General features: G+C 37.5%; 1 protein-coding gene across 6 annotated transcripts in view; it reads right to left on the bottom strand.

The window, feature by feature from the left end:
• The window catches only part of LOC133525880 (FMRFamide receptor-like), a 271,239-nt gene that overhangs the window by 167,782 nt on the left and 81,578 nt on the right, over positions 1-21,879 (bottom strand). The window contains exon 2 of one of the 6 annotated variants that reach the window (XM_061862306.1): positions 2,631-2,679. The exons of the other annotated variants lie outside the window; for them this stretch is intronic. The gene's annotated coding sequence lies outside the window, so the exon portion shown is untranslated. The remainder of the gene's footprint in view (positions 1-2,630; positions 2,680-21,879) is intronic. 6 annotated transcript variants of the gene reach the window in all.

Raw genomic sequence — 21,879 nt, 5'->3', positions numbered from 1 at the left:
AGGACCGAGAAAAGTGGCGCTGTCTGGAGTCGGCCTAGTCTCATTTTGGGTCGCTGAGCCAACGGAGTAAGTAAGTAAGTAGGATCGAAAGTGCTCGAGATTCTGAGTACAAATAACACAAAATTTAAGAAAAATTTGAAAATTAATGAAAATTACATTTGTTTAGGATCTCTCACATCATGTCGTAAACTTTTTCTGTTCCACAGCACGCGGCGTTCGCTGCCTCGCGTTAATATCGCTTTGTTCGCGAGAGTGCGGCGCCATGTTGGAACAACAATGGCGGACTTGCGAGTGCGCGTCTTTTCTGAACGAGGATGTGGGATAATGAGCTAGCCTGCCTGGCAGCACTGGGGTACTAGAGTCTGGCTAACCAAATATTGTTGACGGATATTTTCATGTTGTATCACCAATTGTCTATGATTTAAAAAAAAGCTAAAAGTCTGTTGTCAATTTATGTCATTCATTCAAATTATTCGCGGTTTATAAGGGGTTTGTTTAGAAATTACGTGAGCAGACTTTGAATGCACGTCAACGTATATTAACTTATTTCCTTAGGTACCATACGTGTGCACAGAAAATAGAAAATATTTTCTACTTATCAAAACTATAATTCCTACTACACAAAGTGTGACCAGCCCAAGATTTTTTGAATTTCCCGCCAAAATATTGTGTAATATTTCAGTAGCCAGACTCTAGTGCCCGATTAACGGGCTGTCAACACCCAATTCTTTGAAATCGGTATTACTTAAGCAGTTTTTTAAGAAAAAATATTCGTTTTATTATACAAAAAAAGTATATGTTAATATTAATCAAATGCTTGTTTATTTTCAAGAATAATAAAAGCGTGATTATTATTTGTAAAATAACTGGACCTGTCGTCGATGTTGGGATGAAGACCGCCAGGCTTAAGTGGGACTGGGCTGGACATGTCTGCCGGATGAATGATGACAGATGGGCTAAAATTGCCACTAGCTGGCATCCCCGGTGTAGTCGTGGCAGAGGCAGACCGAGAAAGAGATGGCGGGACGACTTGGATGCGTTTCAGCGGGACTGGCGGGACCTTGCTCAGCACAGGGAGGATTGGAAAGCTAGAGGGGAGGCCTTTGCCCAGCAGTGGGACACACAAATAGGCTATTAAAAAAAAAAAAAAAAAAAAAAAACTGGACCTTGACAAAGCTCGAGATTCTATGGATTACTCAAAAGCCAAGTTAGAAATAACCCAAATGTCGATTTAAACACTAAAGTAAAAAAAAAAATAGAGTAGTCTAGGATGAAAACCCCAAAAACTTGTATTGATAATTTGATAATATTAAACATTATTAGTCTACCCGTCTTATCATAAAACCCATAAAATGTCTCAAGGTATAGTCAAGGCAAATTTAACCTCCTTATATATTTACATATATTTTTGTACATATTACAGTCGGACAAGACAAATACTCGTATAATTCGAATAAAAAAAACACATCAGCCATCGACAGCATTCATATAAACTCCGATATTTATGGCCTAATAAAAAACAAAGTGCGAGTGGGTACAACTCCATAAATAAATCAGAAGAGCGCACAAACTCACTAAAACACAATACAGTTGTTCAATAGAAACGTCTTTGTGAAATCTTTCTCTCTATTGTTAAGCCAAGAAATGAGAAGGAAACAATCATCTTTGTTCACGCAGTTCACGCACACATAAAAGATGAAGATGTTGGATCACAATACCACTAGTTGCTAGTTTTCATTGAAACCTTTAAAAAATATTCATAGAAAAGCTAGAACCAACTGGCTCGTGCCGAGTAATCACTGTCGAGTCCTGCTAGGAAGGTAGGAAGGCGAGCACAAAGCCTTAATTCTGAACAAAAGGTTTGCATTCTAGAAAAAATATATGCCGAGGTTGTTAATTTTAAAGGATTGCATATTTTATAGCACAATGCCACCAAATTAGATAAAGTTACGGGCGTTATAAACAAAAAAAGCTTACAAAATAATAAAGAAACCACACCGACCGACCGGTTTGGCCTAGTGGGTAGTGACCCTGCCTACGAAGCTGATGGTCCCGGGTTCAAATCCTGGTAAGGGCATGTATTCGTGTGATGAGCATGGATATTTGTTCCTGAGTCATGGGTGTTTTCTATGTATTTAAGTATTTATAAATATTTATATATTATATATATCGTTGTCTAAGTACCCTCAACACAAGCCTTATTGAGCTTACTGTGGGATTTAGTCAATTTGTGTAATAATGTCCTATAATATTTTTTTATTTCTATTTTATTTAAACACATAACCGGAATTACAAAGCTTTGGATCAAACTAATCAGACGGTAATGATTATAGTTTAAACAAGCCCCAGTTTCGCTAAGCTGAATATTATCATCCGACGATGGCAATCCACCGTATTATCGCTGGGAGCCTAGCCAAGATGACCCTCGTACGTCGACAATGCCCTACGAAACGATAAAATACTTCAACCGGGGTGACAGACACCACAAAATCCACGTGACGCCCAAGTTTCGATTAGCGTTTTCTATCAGCGATTGTTTACTTGGCTAGGCCTCCTGGTGACTATATCATCAGTGGGCTGCAAAAGTATATAGGTTGTATGTTAAAAGCACAAAACACTTTGAAACTTACGATAATAGTTGATGATTTTCGATGCTGGCACTTGTAAATCTATCTGTACCTGTGGCCAAATTAAATTTACATTAACCTTACATATAACTATTAAATATAAAGCAGTTCTGTTACTTAGATACTAACAATGATTTTTTATTAGGGATCTTGAAATTAAGAAACTTAGAGCCTATTTCATAATGTCCAAGTAGTCCTGAATAAGCTACTTGCAACTTATCTGACGAATACAGTCATCGTTGGTGTTTCACAATCTTCAAATGAGCTTGACTGGTAGATGCTATGTTTTGTAGAAAGTTTTATTTGGCAGTTATTTTATTTGTTAATTATCTATCCAATACTTTACTACGACATTGTGAAACAAGTCCTAAATGAAATCACTTATGTACAAAATATCATTTGATTTTTGATATAAGAGAGTTGCTTTCGGTTGAAATATTGCAATCCTGTCTCCAATTATTATTGTGTTATATAGTTATAGTATATTCTATAATTATTAAGTAATACACAAACGAAACCCCTATTTATTCCATGAAACAGTGAATTTAAAGAGAAAGTTTGCCAAAAGAATGAATAATATCTATCTGAAATATCTGAATACAGGTTCAGTGAAGTGAGGAATTGTTTCGCAAACGAATATGAATTGCGACCAGCACAGAAATAGGAATGCAGAGATTTGAGTGGATTGCTTAAAGCGATGCACTTTTTATACAAGCGCTTTTTGGGTTTAGAGTTTTTGGGGCGTACACGGGAGCAAAGGATGCACTTTGCTTTGTACAGTTTTCATCAATAGTAGTGGATATAACAACCATAGTTTTTCAAATAAGTAAAGATCAAGCGCCATCTATCAATGTTACATTTCATTGTTTCGCCTATCAGTAACTCCCTTCTGTAAGAGTACATATACGAGTTCCATCTAAGGTTCGAGCTGTATACTAACGGTATGAAATGTCCAATATAAAGTAAACTCTAAATGGCTCAACAATTTAAGTCCGTGAATATACCTGATGTTGTAAATTCACCAGTATGATATTTGTTACGATTATGAATACAATGGGCTGGACATGTCTGCCGCATGCACCCTGATAGGTTACCGAGTGGGAGCCACGGAACACCATAGATGGTGCTGGCCGGGGTGGAGGCAGGCCAAAAAGGAGATGGACGACTTGGACGCATTTTTTCCGGATTAGCGGGAAAGACAGGATTGAGTGGAGAAAGCGAGGGAAGGCTATATGTGGGATACTAAATTAAGAGTTTTTCGGAACTTATGTACGAAATATCATTTGATATTTACCACTAGCTTTTTGGTGAAGGAAAACATCGTGAGGAAACCTGCATACATTTGCGAAGAAATTCCAAGGTGTATGTGAAGTTCCCAATCCGCATTGGGCTAGCGTGGGGACTATAGCCCGAGCCCTCTCGCGCATGAGAGGAGGCCTGTGCCCAGCAGTGGGACGTATATAGGCTGAATTATTGTTATTATTATTATATGATAATCGTTTGCCCGTCCCGTGCCCACAATGGCCCGCGGGCCGCAAATGCTTCTGGCGGGTCGGTGAAGCCCAAGTTTTAGTGCTCTAACTATTAATGTCTAGGCTAAACACTGGAGTACTAAGTTGGTGTGCAAACTGGGGACTAATGGAATCTGTGTCCTGATTTGTTGCGAGCGAGGGACCTTTAAGCCTACACGCCAATTCGAACGTACACTGACATCAGAATTATATTTGAATCATGTTATTTAGTTATCGTGCATCTCGCCCGCGCAAATACATGTACGGACAAGTACGAGCGAAATGCACTATAATTGACATCAGTGTTAACTTTTATTTATATTTGATCAACAAAGGTAATGCGAAAAGTTTTTGGAAGACTGCAAAAATAAAATTGTGATGTTTGAAATTTTTATTATTTATTTATTTATTCAATCTTTATTGCACAATACATGAAGGTACAAATGGCGAATGGCAATTTTTTTGTAGAGTGGAATTTAATTAATTAATTTAATTTAATTTAATTTAATTAATTTGGTATCTGTTTTAAGCGATTATCAAGACAAATGAACCCCCTTGTGAGTTTGAATAGGAAATTCGTAATATTACTACGCTTGGAAGTATAACCATTAGGAAATAAAATGCAATTATAGGAAATAAAATGTTTTGAAAGTCTAAACGTATTATTTTAATGATGTAATTAGGAGGCAAAGAGCCGACAAATTGCCTTATGGTAAGCAATTACCGTCGCCAATGGACATACGAAACTCCATTGTGTAAATATGGGTTTTTTATTTAATACAATTATATTTCTAACAGTTTGTTATGGTTTTGTACTGGTTTTAATATGTAGATAGGCGCGCATCTCACGAGCGATCTTCAAGGTCGTATTTAAATAAGATCTCATACTCATACTCATTTATTCATAAAGTCAATAAGTATACATGTTAAAATAAAATTACCACAAAATTAAAATCGAACTTGAAATTTAAATTACAATAAAAATTAAAACAAAGTCAGTTTACATGTCTAGAATTAAAAATAGAATCACAGTTATAATACATTAAAATAAAAATAAAATGAACAATTGAGATAAAAAATTAAAATTATAAGTATCAGAATTAACATCACAAGTAAAATTAAAAACAAAGCCAATTTATATGTCAAAATAAAAATTAAACACAATTAGAATTACTAAATTAAATTATAACAAAATTAAAATTGAGTTTAAATTTAAATAAAATTAAAATGTAATATAAATTAAAATATAAATAAATCAATCAAACCTATTACAAGTCAGACTTCGACTCGCTCATACCACCGTCTGGAATGGGTGTAGCTTAAGCTGGAAGTTTAGTTGCGGCCGTATGAGTGAGGGTTGTTGAAGTTCAGTACCCCTAGTGTAAATTTAGTCGATAGCGAAACGTGACGTACGCGTTTGCGTTAAGTCTCATTTTGTATGGGTTTTTAAACAGCGCGCCAAGCGGGACGTTTTGGAAAGTCAAAAATCTCATACAAAATGACACTTAACGCAAACGCGTACGTCACGTTTCGCTGTCAAAAATATTTACACTAGGGGTACAGGTCATTATTCATTTAGTTCGTAAATTATATTGTGCATTGCGGAAGATAGCATTAATTCATCATGTACTTAATAATGTCGACTCGCTTCAAAATCGCTCATAAACTAGAGAATCCATTTTTAAAATTACCCAAATAAACCTGCACCTGCAACATGCATTGATTATAGGTATTTTACTTACGAACCGTTGGTGATCCTGGACAACATTTTGGAATTACCAAACATTGAACTAATATAATTTATTATATCACGTATATACGTCTGGGCGTCCCAGATACCGCCGGAGTTTTATTTTATTTATTTTATTTTATAATGGAGTGACGAAGTCCTAAAAGACCTGTTTGCCCTCGGAATACCTAACTGGCGTGAAGTGGCGCAGGATAGGGCAGAGTGGCGCTCTCTTGTGTCAGAGGCCAAGATCCTGTTTGGGTCACTGAGCCAGTGAAGAAGAAGAAGATATCATGTATATAACGGGCACAGACCCAGTATTTTGCACCATGAGTTGTTGCCGGCCGGCAATCAACTATAAAAGCGAGGCGTGAACCTGGCGACCTAAACGCGTAGGCGCCATGAATTTTTCGGCGCTAACGACATTTTAGTCGCGTGGTACGGATTGCGATTACTACATTTTCTGTTTGGTTTGCCTATATTATGAAGTAATAATAACTGAATGTGTTCACTCACTACACTGCACTGCACTTCCTACCTTTTGTAATGAAACACTTCACTTGACAACTTAATACTCATTTATTTTATTCCGAAACCAAATTCACCTTATAAGGGGCTGTAGAAAAATCTTAATAGCGTGAAGTAGCCGATAGAACAGCGACATCTACTGTGAAATTGGGCAACTATAAAAACTAAACATACTACATTTAACAGAATGTCACTAAAATGTTAAAAAAGTATAAGAAGTAATTTGGTAATATTAATTAAACGAGCTCCACATTTTGACCGCAGGCTATAAGGTCCAACATAAACAAATGCCAGTAGAATTGGAAATCAACGTCGAAGGAAATACGGTTGAATTTCATTTGTTTTAATGTCGATCGAGATAAAAGGAATGCAATTGTCTTTTAATTGAAAATGGTTTAAATTATATTGGAGTAATTAGTATGGTAGGACCGTGGACTTTACGAGAATATTACATATTTATTATTATTTTATTATGAGCCCATACTGTCCCACTGCTGGGCAAAGGCCTCCCTCTTATTCTTCCACGTGTCCCTATCCTCGGAAGTCTCCCACCAGTCTCTGTCGAAGGCATCAAGTTCGTCCCGCCATCTCCGACGAGGTCTACCGTGACGCCTTACAACCTGTGGGACCCAACGTGGCTGTTTTGGCCCACAGGTCATCCGGCATACGGCAGACGTGCCCTGCCCAGTCCCATTTGAGCTTAGCGGCAGTTTCAGCTACATCAGTTATTCCAGTTTTGGAGCGTAGTATTGTATTTTTAATGCGATCGGTTAACTTCACGCTCAGAATACTACGCTCCATAGCTCGCTGACAAACCTTGAGTTTGGTTTTTTTAACTTTTGTCAAAGACCAAGTCTGTGCTCCGTAGGTGAGGATGGGGAGAATGCACATGTCCATGAGTTTTCTTTAAATATTACATATATAAGCGCATTATAATTTCTTGAGTAATATATAGTTATATATAAGGCACGGTCGAGGAAATTGCTTCTTTAGCAGTTTATGGTTCACTTTACATTGGACAGCTCTTAGCATAAGTATGTGCATACAAATTTACTTGAACCGCAAATTGCTAAAGAATCATTTTCCTCGACCGTACTTCTGACCATTTACGGCCACAGCGACTGAGTGCTCTAAATTTCAAATGTCTATAAAGAAAATTAGCTTCTGTATGTAATTACATGTTTTCTATAGTGATCTAAATTGTATTTTTTTCTTATTTAATGTATGTTAATTATAAAATGTAATGTTTTGAAAAGATGTGTCTCGCCGAGTTTCTAGCCGGTCCTTATTGGGATACCCTCCTCCAATTGAGGGGGGATTGAAACCTTCTCGGGTCAGAGGTGTAGGGTTAGAACCGGTGTAGCTATATTTGACGTACATAAGTAGACAGGAATCCGTGGGGCAAAATTGTTTGACAAGTAGGGAGTTCCTGTATCGATAAACTCAACTATCGATGCTAGTTCTATATACTAGTGATCACTCAAGGGTTTGCTTGTAAAAATATGTATTTATTAAGAGTAAAAAAATAATGAAATAATAACTCAATGTACTCTTCTTCGTTTTAAGACAAGACAATTTTATAATTTTACTCCCTTAATTTTAGACGCTTAATACCCGAAAATATGGAACAAATTCTGGTCGTTTACTTTAATAATAGTAAATGGGACATTCAAGAAGAAAAAAATTGGGATGAGTAAAATTATAAAATTGTCTTTTCTTGTCTTAAAAACGAAGAAGAGTACAGTGAGTTATTATTTAATTATTATTTTTACTCTTCATAAAAACGTATTTTTACAAGCAAACCCTTGAGTGATCACTAGTATATCCACTCACTTGCTTTTGGTAACTGTGGTTACCAGCTGTCACCCTTATTTTATTATAATAATAGAACTGAACACTGAAAAATATGAAGCAAGTGAGTGGATAGAGAACTAGCATCGATAGTCGAGTTTATCGATACAGGAACTCCCTACTTGTCAAACAATTTTGCCCCACGGATTCCTATGTCTGTTCATAAGCGCATTGTAATATGTCTTCTTGAATAATAAAATATCTTTATCTCTGAAGTAGGCACTTTTAACTCGCATTAACTATAAGGATGTTCCACTCTCTGGTGCCCCCTCAGTGGATCGCGTACTCTATATTCCTGCTAAATATTCAAGCCTATTTTGGGCACGTGAGCACACCACCTGTATAGCTGTAGGATATTGAGGTTGGCGGCCGAGCTGTAGGAGGAAAGGGGACGGCCGCTTCTCCATGCAAGCTTAGTTCCCATTTTCCTCTCTAGGGGGCATAGCTATAGTCGATATACAACATACTGTATCAAAATATTTTCAATTTTTCCAGAGAGGAAAATTAGAACTACGTTTGTATGAAAAGGCGATTATGAATGAATAGGCGAAAGTCTTAAGTTCATCTCGCATTCAGTAATATAAATACCGTTCCGCAACCAATCTAAGTAGACATCATTAAAAACTTTTAAGCTAATTTTAAGGCTCCTGCGGTCGGATTTCATTTTAAAGCAAACAATTTAAAGCATTTTCAGGATACAAAAATTAAATTTAATTAATTAATTTTCACTATGTAAAATTTTAGGTCTTTCAACGGTAGGGTAGGGTATCTCTTTTTGTTAAGGATATGATCTGCCAGTCAGCCCAATTCGAAGAATGAAATAGGTACGATAAGTCCTGGTTTAGATAAGTTCTCATTTAGATATCGGCTGTATGTCGTATAATTGACAGAAGCAGGTCGATTCGGGCAACCAATGTCACTTTGACGTTAGAAATATCGTAGATAGATCTTATTGGGATCACAGCGGAATCGAAATAAACGTCAATTTTGAAATGTCGTTTAGTTATTGTGCGTTTAAAGATCTTTCCAAGATTTTAAGCGTGTCTTAATCATTCTTCGAATCGGGTGGAAAGTCCTTATTAAATTAATTATAATAACCTTTTGTTAATACAATGAGAATACGCGTCTAAGATGTGCGTTGCCAGTATTTTTATAATATATCCATTTTATATATGTATTTACGTAAGTGATTCTCTGAACTCTGATTTGGATCACAAACAGCCAAAGTACCGACCCTGAATGAACATGGCAAGCCAACAATACTTTGTGCTGAGGGAAGCTGCTTTGATCCCCATTGTAGTATGTAGGGTTATGGAATTCGTTTAGATGTTTCGGGATCCCATAAAATCCTTCTGGATTGGCGAATCCGTTTGTACGGGGCTTATGGTAGCGCGGGGGACGAACACTGGTTGAGGTACGTCATGTTTTTTTCATTGTATTAAAAATTAAAATTAAATTAAATTAAATAATCATTTATTTTATTTTTTTAGTTGGTGGCTGAGCCCAATATCATAGGCGTAACTAAATCCCACAGACTTCGCTGGCTCGGTCACCTACTCAGAATGGGGGAGGATCGCGTAGTCAAGGAAGCGTACTTGAGGCGACCAACCGGCCGTCGACCGATCGGGCGTCCCAGGTACCGCTGGTGTGATGTCGTGGAGGCGGACCTGCGTCGGCTGAATGCCAATTCATGGCAGGACACCGCGCTAGATCGGGACAGGTGGCGTTCTCTCGTTTCGGAGGCCAAGATTCTTTTTGGATCGCTGAGCCAAAGTAGTTAGTTAGTTAATAATTTATTTCAGGCATTTACAGCCCATATGTGTGTTAGTAACATACAAAGTAAAAAATAAAAATTAATGTTAAGACTTACTGCTATATAAAACTTAACATGCAAAAACGAAGTAGGTACAGTGCGCTTTGAAATTGAATTGAATTTAAGAACGATATTTAACAAATTAGAAGCTAACTCTCTAAAATTTCTGTATAAGCTATTCAATACGTCTACGATGAGCAAGAAGTCATGATTTATTAATAACAGCGTAATAATTATATTAAAAAATAACTTTATATTAAATATCATTTATTTTCAGGCAACTAAGCCATCACACACAGCAACACACACACAGACAGCGTAATAATGTTGATCACTTGTCGTAGTTTGTACATTTTAAGGCCACGGACTGACATTTTGATGGTACCAAAATTACAAGTACCATAACAATTAGTAATATTTACACTTGAATTGAATAAGTTATGTTGTTGTTGTTATGATAGTAAATACTTGTCTTGTTTCTGATAACGATAACGCAGCGGCTTACGTGGGCGAATAACTCGCGAACGCGAAGAGGCGCGGCGGCCCACGGCATTCGCGCTCGGAACGTGGTCGCCCATAGGTATCAAAGGATTGATTCACCCGCGCCGTTTCGCGTTCGCGAGTTATTCGCTCACGTACGCCGATGCGTAAGTATCTCTCATTATTTTCATGCATTAGACATAGAACAACGGAAAGGTGGTCTATCTGGTAAATTCGTTTTCTCAAACTTGCTATGAAATGATGACATGAGTTAATCAAGTGGTATATGTATAGTGCTTTTCTCAAACTTGCAATTAAAACAAAAAAATTGTAGTCAATTTGTTTTGTGGCGACCTACTCGGCTCGCCACTGTATCAGCGGTGTACAAAATTGCGCGCGTAAGTCCGCGCGCCAGCGCGATGCGCCACCGCCGTGGCTTAGCAACGAATATGCACAACAAATCACCGTACCAAGCTAACTGAAGCTAGTTGATGGTTGGATGCCAAGACGTTGTGTCACAATTAGACGTTAAAAAACAAAAGAAGGTTGCTTTACAGTCCTAGGTGTGTAAGGCAGTATGAAATTCCTTTACATATCATCTTCACTCATCGCACCTGATCTGTAGTATTTCCGGACCTGATTTGACGTAAGTCATGTCATCATTTCATAGCAAGTTTGAGAAAATTACAATAGATTTTCTACGAGTTCGCTATACGACTTGATTTACCAATTTTTTTTTATGGAGGATAGGCAGGCGTTAGACCACGATCACACCTGATGGTAAGTGATGATGCGGTCTACGGTGGAGCACGCTTACCTATAAGATACCTATTTACTCTAGCCTTGAATAGATTCAGATTGTACTCATACGGAAACACAGACTCGGCAGGGCATTCCAGTCCTTGGCAGTTCGCATACGGAATGTTGAAGCGAAACGCTTCGTGCGTATTTGTGGAATACCTACCATGAAGCGATGCCGAAGTGCAGATTGTCTGGTAATCCAATGGTGAAATGGGGACGGAGGAATAAGGTTGTGCAATTCCTCAGCATACTCTCCGAAATGTATACTATAAAAGATCGTTAGGCTGGCAACCTTGCGACGATGCTCCAGACTTTGAAGTCGAGCATTCGTCAGATCGTCGTCATTAATAATTCTCTTGGTCCTCCTCTCGACTGACTCGAGCGCCTCAAGCTGTCAATTTCATTATAGTTGACTACAGTGTTTGCTTATGAATATTATAGTTGAGTTGGGAGCCCATACATGAAAAGTACGCAATTACAGTTTGTTTTACGAAATCATACTTATTTCAACATTAAAGTCGACGAGAAGAAAAACGACCTTTACTATTCGCTTTCCGGCTCTCAAGCTACCCTCGCCGGGTAGCTAGTATTTACATCGCCTCGCGGATTAACTTCAAGTCTCCTTACTCCTTATTGTATAACGCTTTACCCGATTTGCTCCCTCTCGAACGCCGATAGTCACGGAATTATACCAACTTGTGTACACGACCAATGAGAGTGGCCGGAAGTCCGTGACTGAGGATTAGTTGCGGGTTTTGAGCGCGGATTTGGAATTCGACGCTTTGTTCTTTTATTTTAACTGGATCTCGACTTATTTCTGCAAAGTGGCCAGAATAAATAATAAATGCGGTAAGTGATGGCCATAGCCCGGTTTTTCGGGGGCAAAACGTACCATTAAATATCGACTCAAGCAATTTCTAAATAAAGAATATTAATAATGAAAAAAAATATAATGAATGTTAGTAGTTTGAGTTGGCACAGTGGCTAAGAAAGCGGCGTACACCTCTCGACACCCCTGAGCCGCTCACACCGGTGTTGCCCTTGAACCATCCTAGATGTCGCTTTTTGTGGGGGCCCATCTTGTGGGGGCGAGTCACCGTCTGCCGGAAATAAAATTGAATACCGTTTTATTAGGCAGGCGTCCGGTTTTTTATCCCATAGCCCAGTATTTAGTCCATCGCTTTCACCCAATAGCCCAGTCCATTTTAGATTCCATCAACTCTCAAATAGTCCTTACACCCTGCCGGGTGCTGCCTCTGCGTGCGTCCCATGACGCGGGCAAGGGCAACATCCGCTAGGTGTACCCCTTACATTTCATTAAAGTGTCAAAAGGGCCTCTACGTGTTGGCTTCGGCTCCGCGCACGCCTTCCAAAGGTCCGGAGCACCATTGTTCCGTGATGGGAAAGACATATGAATGTTAGTAGTTTTACTTTTATTTGCAAAATGTTAGTATTTTTATTTATTTTTATTAAAACTGTAAATATCTGGCATCTGACATTTATTCTGACAATACTGATAATTTTAACAATAATTGAAACTACACTTTTTAAACGTCAAAGCAAATGAGGGCTATCACGTTTAATATCGCCGCTAGGGGCGCTAGTGTAGCCGAAGGTCTTCCAAAATGTCAAATTTATAGAATGTTTGGGAGTTGCCATCTTGTTTATCGCTCCTTTCACTCCTTATTCATGTGTTGTAAATATTTTTCCATCTTTTATTTATACATTAGATATAATTCAATAAATGTGTATGGTTGTAGAAAAGTGCCAACAAAAATATATGCAAATGTAAACATGTTTAACCTTTTCAACGCTTTTCCACACGTGTCAAGAAATGCCATGGACGCCAAAAAGTTAACTGGTGAAGAGCGAATATGAAGCTTAACTGACAGTAGGAAAGTCGCTTTGACAACGTCCGTCATAGCCTTTTTAATGGTCATTGGCGTCGCGGGCACGACAGACGATGACCGTTTTAGTGGTCTTTGGCGTTGAAAAGGTTAAAAACGGCAAATTTAGACGTTAATATACCCTTAACGTCTTGCTTAAAAAAAATAAGGATAGCAGATTTTTGTGATCTATTTTTCTGGACCTTACTCTACAGTGGCGCCAGCTGGTCAGAACAAAAACGGTAGCCCTCATTGCACCCGTCAAACCAGGGTACATGGTGATTATGGAAGGTGGAGGTAAGGAATGGAATCTCCACATATCAAAAAGTGTCATCAAAAAACGTTAAATAGGTGGCGCTACAATACCTAGAGCACTTGAAAAAAAAATCTAATCATAGACAGCGCACTTCACTTCATCAATAACGCCTAGGTTCTTAGCTACTCTAGCGCTACTCTGGAGAGATTTCGAACTATTATTTATAGCTGACAGCTGGACACTTTTGCAACAGTTCTACCATAAGAAATTTTACTCCTTTTAATTTCACATTACATAATGGCGATGCGAGTCCACGTTTGTCGGAAATTGGATTGAATATTTTATCAGGCACATTGGATTCTTAAAACAAAAAAAAATCTTGTCAATAAGCCAGCTACGAAACCTGCAGCTTTTATTTAACTTTTAATGTAATTTAACTTGTATTTAACTTGTAATATACGGGTTAAAGTTGCAAGTTCAACTTGACGCACTTCCCGGTTTCCGATGAAGCTGAAAATTTGCATACAGATGTAAATTGGTTAACAATGCAATATTATGGTACCATCGAGCTGATCTGATAATGGAGACATGAGGTGGTCATGGGAACTCTGAGATAAAACAATACAACCTAATTGTGTTTCAATTTGTTATTGTCTCGATGAGTATTTGTTGTAAAACCACTTTTATACAATTTGTGAATAAAAATGCCAAACATTTATTAATTGTGTTGCATGAAAATCAAAACCTGGCAGAATCATGTCGCACAAATTTTTTAGGTATGTGGTTGGACGATGAATGTTCCTGGAGCGAACACATTATTAATTTATGCAATAAAATTAACTCGTCTGTATACGCTCTATGGAAACTGACCAAGATAAGCACGAAAGAAACCGCAATACAGGCATATCATGGATAGGTTTACTCTCTGCTCAGGTACAGAATTCTTCTGTGGGGTAACTCGAGCCATACCGAACGTGTATTAATTAATAGCTCAAAAACAGTGCATACGAGCTATATGTAATGTAAACATGTTAACATCATCTAAGCCAATATTTAAGGATTTGAAACTTTTGTTTTGACTGTACCTAGTATATATATTTATGAAGTTTGTCTATTTGTGAGACTTAATCCGGATTTCTTCAGTAAAAAAAAAATGTATGCAAGTTCAACACAAGGTACCCTGACAGACTTATTATCCCACCTAAACAAAATTGTATGAAAAGGATGCGCTATGTATGTCAGTTAGTATTTATGATCGTTTGCATGATGACATCAAAGAATTACCATTTAATTTATTTAAAAAAAAGGTTAATAGATAAATGTTATTATAGTGTCAATGATTATTTTGATTATTACGAGAATATTCTTAAATGATAGGTATAATTATGTAAATTTAAGTTCTTTATTTTATTGACATTGCGAATCTCTTAATTATTTTTCATCACACTTGCTCGAAAAAGTTCTTATTTTATGCAGGTGTACTGCAGGACAAAGGCCTATTTTGTTCCCACTGGAGTTGTGAATTGTGAAAAAAAAGCTATATACCTATAGTTTTTTTTAAATTATGTCACTTATTCATACAAACCAAGTAGCATAAATGAGTTTTACTTTTAAAATACTATAATTTAATTTTTTTTTTATGTTTGTAAATAATTGATAAATTTAACAGCCGTTTAAAATATTTTACATAATTTTCAATGGTGGCTGATTGCCGAATAATAGGTCTGTGTCCTCGATACTAATCTGTCAAGAAATTACAAAATGGCGGACGAATGTTTGAAATGTCACCGCGTTTAAGAATTATTTCGTTTAAAATTTAGTTTTTTCTTCACAAGTGTGATGAAAAACATTGTGTGTAACTCCGGGGGTAAGAATATTGCAAATTCGGGTCTTTAATTCATCAATTACCTAAAGACCCCCCCTCGTTGCACAATGTACTTTTAATTAATACTATTCATGTGCTATAGAATTACTAATGTATTTTAATATTCTTATGTTTTCCTGTTTGTTTTAATTATATTGGTCTATTATGACCTTGAAAATATTGAATGAATACGTGTAATTTAGTAATTTTGCATGCCAGCTGCTGGTGAAATGTGTGCTTCCCTAATATATTGACTGTCTTTTGTACCATGTTTCAAGCAAAATAAATGATTTATGATTATGATTATGATTGTCTGTTGAATAAAAGTTTGTATCAAAAAGATATTGCTATCAAAAACATATTATTGACGACCGGTTTGGCCTAGTGTGTAGTGACCCTGCCTACGAAGCTGATGGTCCCGGGTTCAAATCCTGGTAAGGGCATTTATTCGTGTGATGAGCATGAATATTTGTTCCTGAGTCATGGGTGTTTTCTATCTATTTAAGTATTTATAAATATTTATATATTATATATATCGTTGTATAAGTACCCTCAACACGAGCCTTATTGAGCTTACTGTGGGACTTAGTCAATTTGTGTAATAATGTCCTATAATTTTTTTTGATCTATGATACTAACAAGCAGTGAATATAAAGAGCTGCCATTTGAGAGCGTGTAGTTTGTCTGTTAACTCTGTTAGGCGCGATCGTAAAATACGAAAACGGGACACTAAAACGAAATATCTTGCTCAACGGGTTCTCTATCTAGACTTTCAATACCTAATATTAGTCAGTACCGCTGCTTTCTGGACCTCTACTGTTCAGGGGAACCTTGATACGAGAGAAGATCTCAACTGTGCGTTTTTTCAGAAATTTCCTTTGCCTTGCAAAGATAATTTGTAAAATAAACTGTCTCCCGCGGTATTCTGGACCGATACGACCTTCAAACCTTCAAGAAGGAGCCTATACCTACTTCCTTCTTAAAGGCCGGCAACGCAGTTGCAAGTGTCCATGGGTAACGCTAAATATCATATCAAAACCGGCTTGGAACAATAATAAATTGTTAAATCAAGATCGGAATTCGGACTCGGATCGGAAAAAAAGAGAATTAATAATTGAAAATGCTTGACGTACCTAATTATAGCAGGTCATCTGTTGAATAAGACCCTATCTAAGAACCATTATCTCAAACAAAAACCGCAATCAAATCAGCAGTTTTGGAAATAAATGGGAATATTCATATGTAAGAAAACACACAATACCGTCTCTTTTCGTTGCCTCGACAATTTAAATGATACTATTTATGACGTGACTCTTTGATTGGACTAAAGGGCGTAAAGATGTAGCGGCCCTCAGTACCCCGATCACGAGGGTAATCAAGCCAGCAAAGTGTCCTCCTGGCATATACGTGTTGGATAAAAGCGTTATCTCTGCTGAATCTGACGCACGCGTGGTCAATATTCGTATGATTATGGCATGGGAAAACTTAAATATTTAAACCGGTTAGAATTTGTATTTTTTGAACAAAAGGAGAATGTTTAAGAGGAGACTTATAGCCAGGAAATTAGAAGGGAACAAAGTATATGGCGTGCCGCGCGAAACTTGCGACGGACGATAATGGCCACTCGCCGAGTCTCGGCAACGCTCTGACGAGACGAGGAAGGGCTTTGCGAGAAGGGAGCAGTCACTATGTTACACACTCGTTCTCGGCCTGTCTCGGGGTGCGTCGACGAGTGTATACAGTCCGCATTACGTTTTACCTGAAGCCCGCACGTCGTTTTTCATCTCTTCTCGTAAGCTCAGTGGGAAGGCTTACGGTAGTACGGCAAAAAAAATATATAAAAGAATCTGATTATAATGTGTTTCACGTAAGCGGAATAACAAATCAGTTTTTTCTGAATACCGTTATAAATGTAATTCCAAATATTGTAAAACTGAAAAATCCAATAAGCTGGTGTATTTATTTTAATTTAGTGGCCGTCGAATCACCAGGATTCTGAATCACTAACGAACTGAGCCTGCCTATAAAGCCGATGGTTCTGGGTTCGAATCCGGGAAGGGCATTTATTTGTGTGATGAACACAGATATTTGTTCCTAAGTCATGGGTGTTTTCTATGTATATAATTATGTATTTATCTATATACGTATGTACATATATAGATAGATCTACGACGAGACAATATCGTCACCTAGTATCCATAATACAAGCTTTGCTTTATTTTGGGGCTACGTCGATTTAGGTCAGATTATACCCAAATATATAAAAAAATATTTATAAAAAAACTACATCCAATATTGTAATACCCAGGAGTGTGGACTGTGGAGGTTTAAATTTGGTTTTGATACGACTTTGACGACAGGTACAGGTAGAAGTATACTGGAACAAATACCGAAGAACCCCGTGCACACTGAAGGAGGCAATTAGCAGCCTGACACACTGCTAGGGTTGGTGGAGGAGCTGGGGTAGCTAGAGTAGTGCTACCTCGATTCACGCAAAATAGGCACAATGGTTTCGTTTTGCGGAAAATGCACAGAAGCACTAACATTAACTACGACCTTGACGATTGGCGCGTTTCACTTTCACTTCAGTGCATCCATCAGCGTGAGCGATCTGTCGTATCGAAATAAGATTAAAACTGCAACAGGTTGTTGAATCAGAATCGAGCTCCAGGTAAAATGATCATAACTAAGTTAGAAATTAGCCATTTTGCACAATTAATGGCGCTATTCAAGAACGCCTGTCGTATCTAACAAGCCCTCGATAATCGTTTGTCAGTATCCATCATTTTGACATTTGCGTTTGTTAGAAAGGGACAACATTTTAACGAGGTATGATAAGTTTTGTGAATAAAGGGGAAAGCTTCTGGCTTCATTAGTGAACAACTATAAAGTGAAATCCAATAGAAATCGCAAGTAAAGTACATAACTATGGCAGAACTTCGGAGGTGTGTTCTTTAGTGTGATGCCACTACTGTCCGTATAGATCGCTACTAGTTAGAGGATCTACAACAGTTCGTGACGTCACGCGCTCGTTGCCTGGCTTCGCTCGTTGTAACGTGCGCTGCGGACGGTCGCCCGCGCGGCTGCGACGTCTTAGCGGCGCATGTTCCTCGGGCGGCCTTAAGACTTACGCGGCATTAGAGCTGGTTCCCACTTGTCGGATGTAGGATCCGGATATTAATCGGATGTCCCGGTGGCAGAACATTTTATATGAAGCTATTCACACTTGCCTGACACCGATTTGCCTGCAACTGATACATCCGATTAAAATCCGGGCCCGACATCCGACAAGTGGGAACCAGCTCTAAGTTACACGTTACCTTAGCTCCGGTTAAATTTCGAGCACTTCCATAACCATGGCGGCGAGGATACTCGATTGCCAGCTTTATTAATATTAATTAATAGAACTTGGTGGCATCTGATGTATGACCTAAACATTTCACGATGGTTGTTTAAATACTAATAGTTAACATACCGGGTGTTGCCCATAACAGGAGCAATAAATTAAACTGTAAGCTGTACATGTTGAGATGGATGTGTGGAGTGACGAGAAAGGATCTGATTAAGAATGAGTATATAAGGGGAAGTTTGAAAGTAGCACCGGTAGCGGAGAAGATAAGGAGTGGTAGGTTAGCGTGGTATGGGAATTTAATGAGGAGGGATGAATACCATATAGGAAAAAGAATGTTAGGAATGAATGTTGATGAACGGAGAGCGGATGGTAGACCCAAAAAACGATGGATGGATTGTGTGAAAGAGGATATGAGAAAGAGAGGAGTGAGTGCTGAGGTGACGAAAGATAGAGGAGAATGGCAGAGAAGAACATGTTGTGCCGACCCCACATAACGTTAAGTTAAGCGATAGCATTTACCAACCCTTAACCCCCACTTTCATATATCCTGATTTAATTTACTTACAAAGGTTATTATCGAAAACAGATCCAAAAATACTGTCTCAGTTCTGACCACATTACCAAAAACAATATTTTTAGGACAGAAGTAACGAAATTAACTTTGACCCAAATAAGTATCAAAGCTAAAAATAGTGAATATTAGATATTCGTAATAATACTCTGGAGAGTGTAGACTATATTATTATCTGTCTGTACTACAGACTGCCGCCGGCCATGGATTCCCAGAAAGAGGCTACAAATATCAAAACACAAAAGGTTCCTCTGTTGTTATTTCTCTTTCTGGGATCGAATCCCGATAAGAGCATTTAGTTGTGTATTTATCACATATTTGTTCCTGAGTAATGGATGTTTTCTGTGTATTATATATTACAAAACACAAGCCAATAAATATTGAGCTTACTGTGGGACTAGGTTGATTTGAATTATGAAACGGAAATATTATATAATGACACGGAATTTGAACCCGGGACTTTCTGCTTCGTTGCCGTCACTACCGACCAAGCTCGGAGGCCGTTAAATTCATAATTCATAATTGATTTATTGTCTGTAGAACACGGGTAGATACAATGATGGAATATGTTCCATAATATAGGATCACATGGTCTTGCCATTAGGCGTACAAACAGTCAAACTTATTATCTAGGTACTTACTACTACTTAATACATAAGTCATACAAGTGGTTTTGTTCAGATATTTGTGAACACTTTAGCCGCTGCGATATATCTGATAGCGACTGTAAACAGACAGTGACATCCTCGGCAATGAAAAAAACCGCAGCGACAGCGCATCTCTCGTCCTCATTATCTGTGGTGCCCTTTACCCCTACTCGGGGGAGGGTTATTTGTGTCCCGAGATAACGCACTGGGTCAATGGAGGATCGGGTAATCCATTTCCCCCTTAAGTAGTACGTGGGTTGAGCTGAAAGTTCTTGGAATAGGCCATTTAGAGATAACTTTTTATGAAATGTTTTGATGTTCTACTTATTTATATCTCATATGTTTTTTATTTATTTATTGGAATATAAAAAAGTGTTTCAGCTGTTCGTAATAAGTTAAGATTTGATCCCCAAGGCCGGGTACAAATTAAATAACATAAGCTGCGGTATTTTTGAGATTGTTGCCACTGTTTATCTCATATAAATGTATGGCGGTCATCAGTGTGTCGATAACTTAGTATAGGTTAGAGCATGGTCTGATAATATTTTGCTGACCGCCATAGTATGAAAATTATGATATCCATGGATATTTCCTACAAAACTACCAATAGGCAAAAAATGTCACATGAAATGTGCCTAAGGCAGACTTGAAGAATTGGTTACTTGACTGTTTTTTGTAAATAATGTCAAACGATCTTGATTTTCCTGAGGATTAAATGTCTATATAGGACTCATGGCATTTAAGCAACACAAAGGTCAGAAATGAGAGTTAAAGTCTGACGCTCGCACTCGACGATTGAAACGCCTCTAACAAAATGATAATGTGATGTGACGTCACATCATATAAGTCTGTCCTAAATGTATGGAAGGAAATTGCCATTTTCACCCTGAAATATCGCGTCTATGTGTATAGTTGTCATACAATTTATTTTTCAATAAAATGCATGGAATCGAATGGTACCATTTTCTTTTCTATTTTTTGAAAGACAAAAAAAATTTTTTTTGAGATTTCGGAGCCTTGTATTTTTTTATAATCTAAATATAATTTTTTAAATTTCACTTTTTTATAATAGATGGCTCATTTTCTATTCATTTAACTAAATTTTGTTTTAATATTCAACATGTGTCAAGTACCCAATTCCGATAAGACAATGATAATACGTTAATAGCCTTGCCTTAACAATGGAAAAACTTTCAGTGTAACCCTCGTACCCGCCAACACCGCAAAAATATAGCAGGCCGGGAAACAGTACGCTTTGCAAACTAGGACGGTAAATATGGCATTTGTGGCGCATTGAGAGTATTAGGCAAAAATGGCGTCTAGGTCAAAATAATTTTTGTTGACTTGTTCTAAGTCCTCAAAAAATGAGACGGAGTGTAGCTTTTTGTATGATATAAAATTAATTTTTAAAGCGTGTTTTTAAAGCGTTTTTTTTTTTCCATGGGGTCCCAGCGCGCACAAGTTTTTTGGAGAAATCGCGAAACGTCTGGTTGACGTAACTGGTGACCGAAGAGCTGGCGGCTTCCTCGCACAACGTATCAGTATTGCGATACAACGAGGAAATGCCGCCAGCATCCTTGGTACAATGCCTCAAGGGCCTATTTTAGATATAAGCTAGTTATAGTAATCATCTGTATATATCCATTATGTATATTGTTATTGTCAATAAATATTCTTTAAATTTTATTTTTAAATGTAAGAAACATTTAAAAATAAAATTTAAGGAATATTTATTGACAATAACAATATACATAATGGATGCAAATTATAATGTACAGCTACAAAGACATTTTGTTTTATTTATTTCACGAAAAACCCAAATACAAGCATGATGGAGTGGTCAGAAACAAAACAGCGAAAAGAATTTTGACCCTGTCTGTTTGTTAATATCACAGAGTTATTTATTAAACAAAAAATTCATAGTCTAAAAAGAAATTAAGTTTACATTAGTATTACTCGTATG

This window comes from Cydia pomonella, chromosome 1 (genome assembly GCF_033807575.1).
Source record: "Cydia pomonella isolate Wapato2018A chromosome 1, ilCydPomo1, whole genome shotgun sequence".
Taxonomy (NCBI): domain Eukaryota; kingdom Metazoa; phylum Arthropoda; class Insecta; order Lepidoptera; family Tortricidae; genus Cydia; species Cydia pomonella.
The sequence above is the reverse complement of the archived record's forward strand: the minus strand, read 5'-3'. Positions and strand labels throughout refer to the sequence as shown.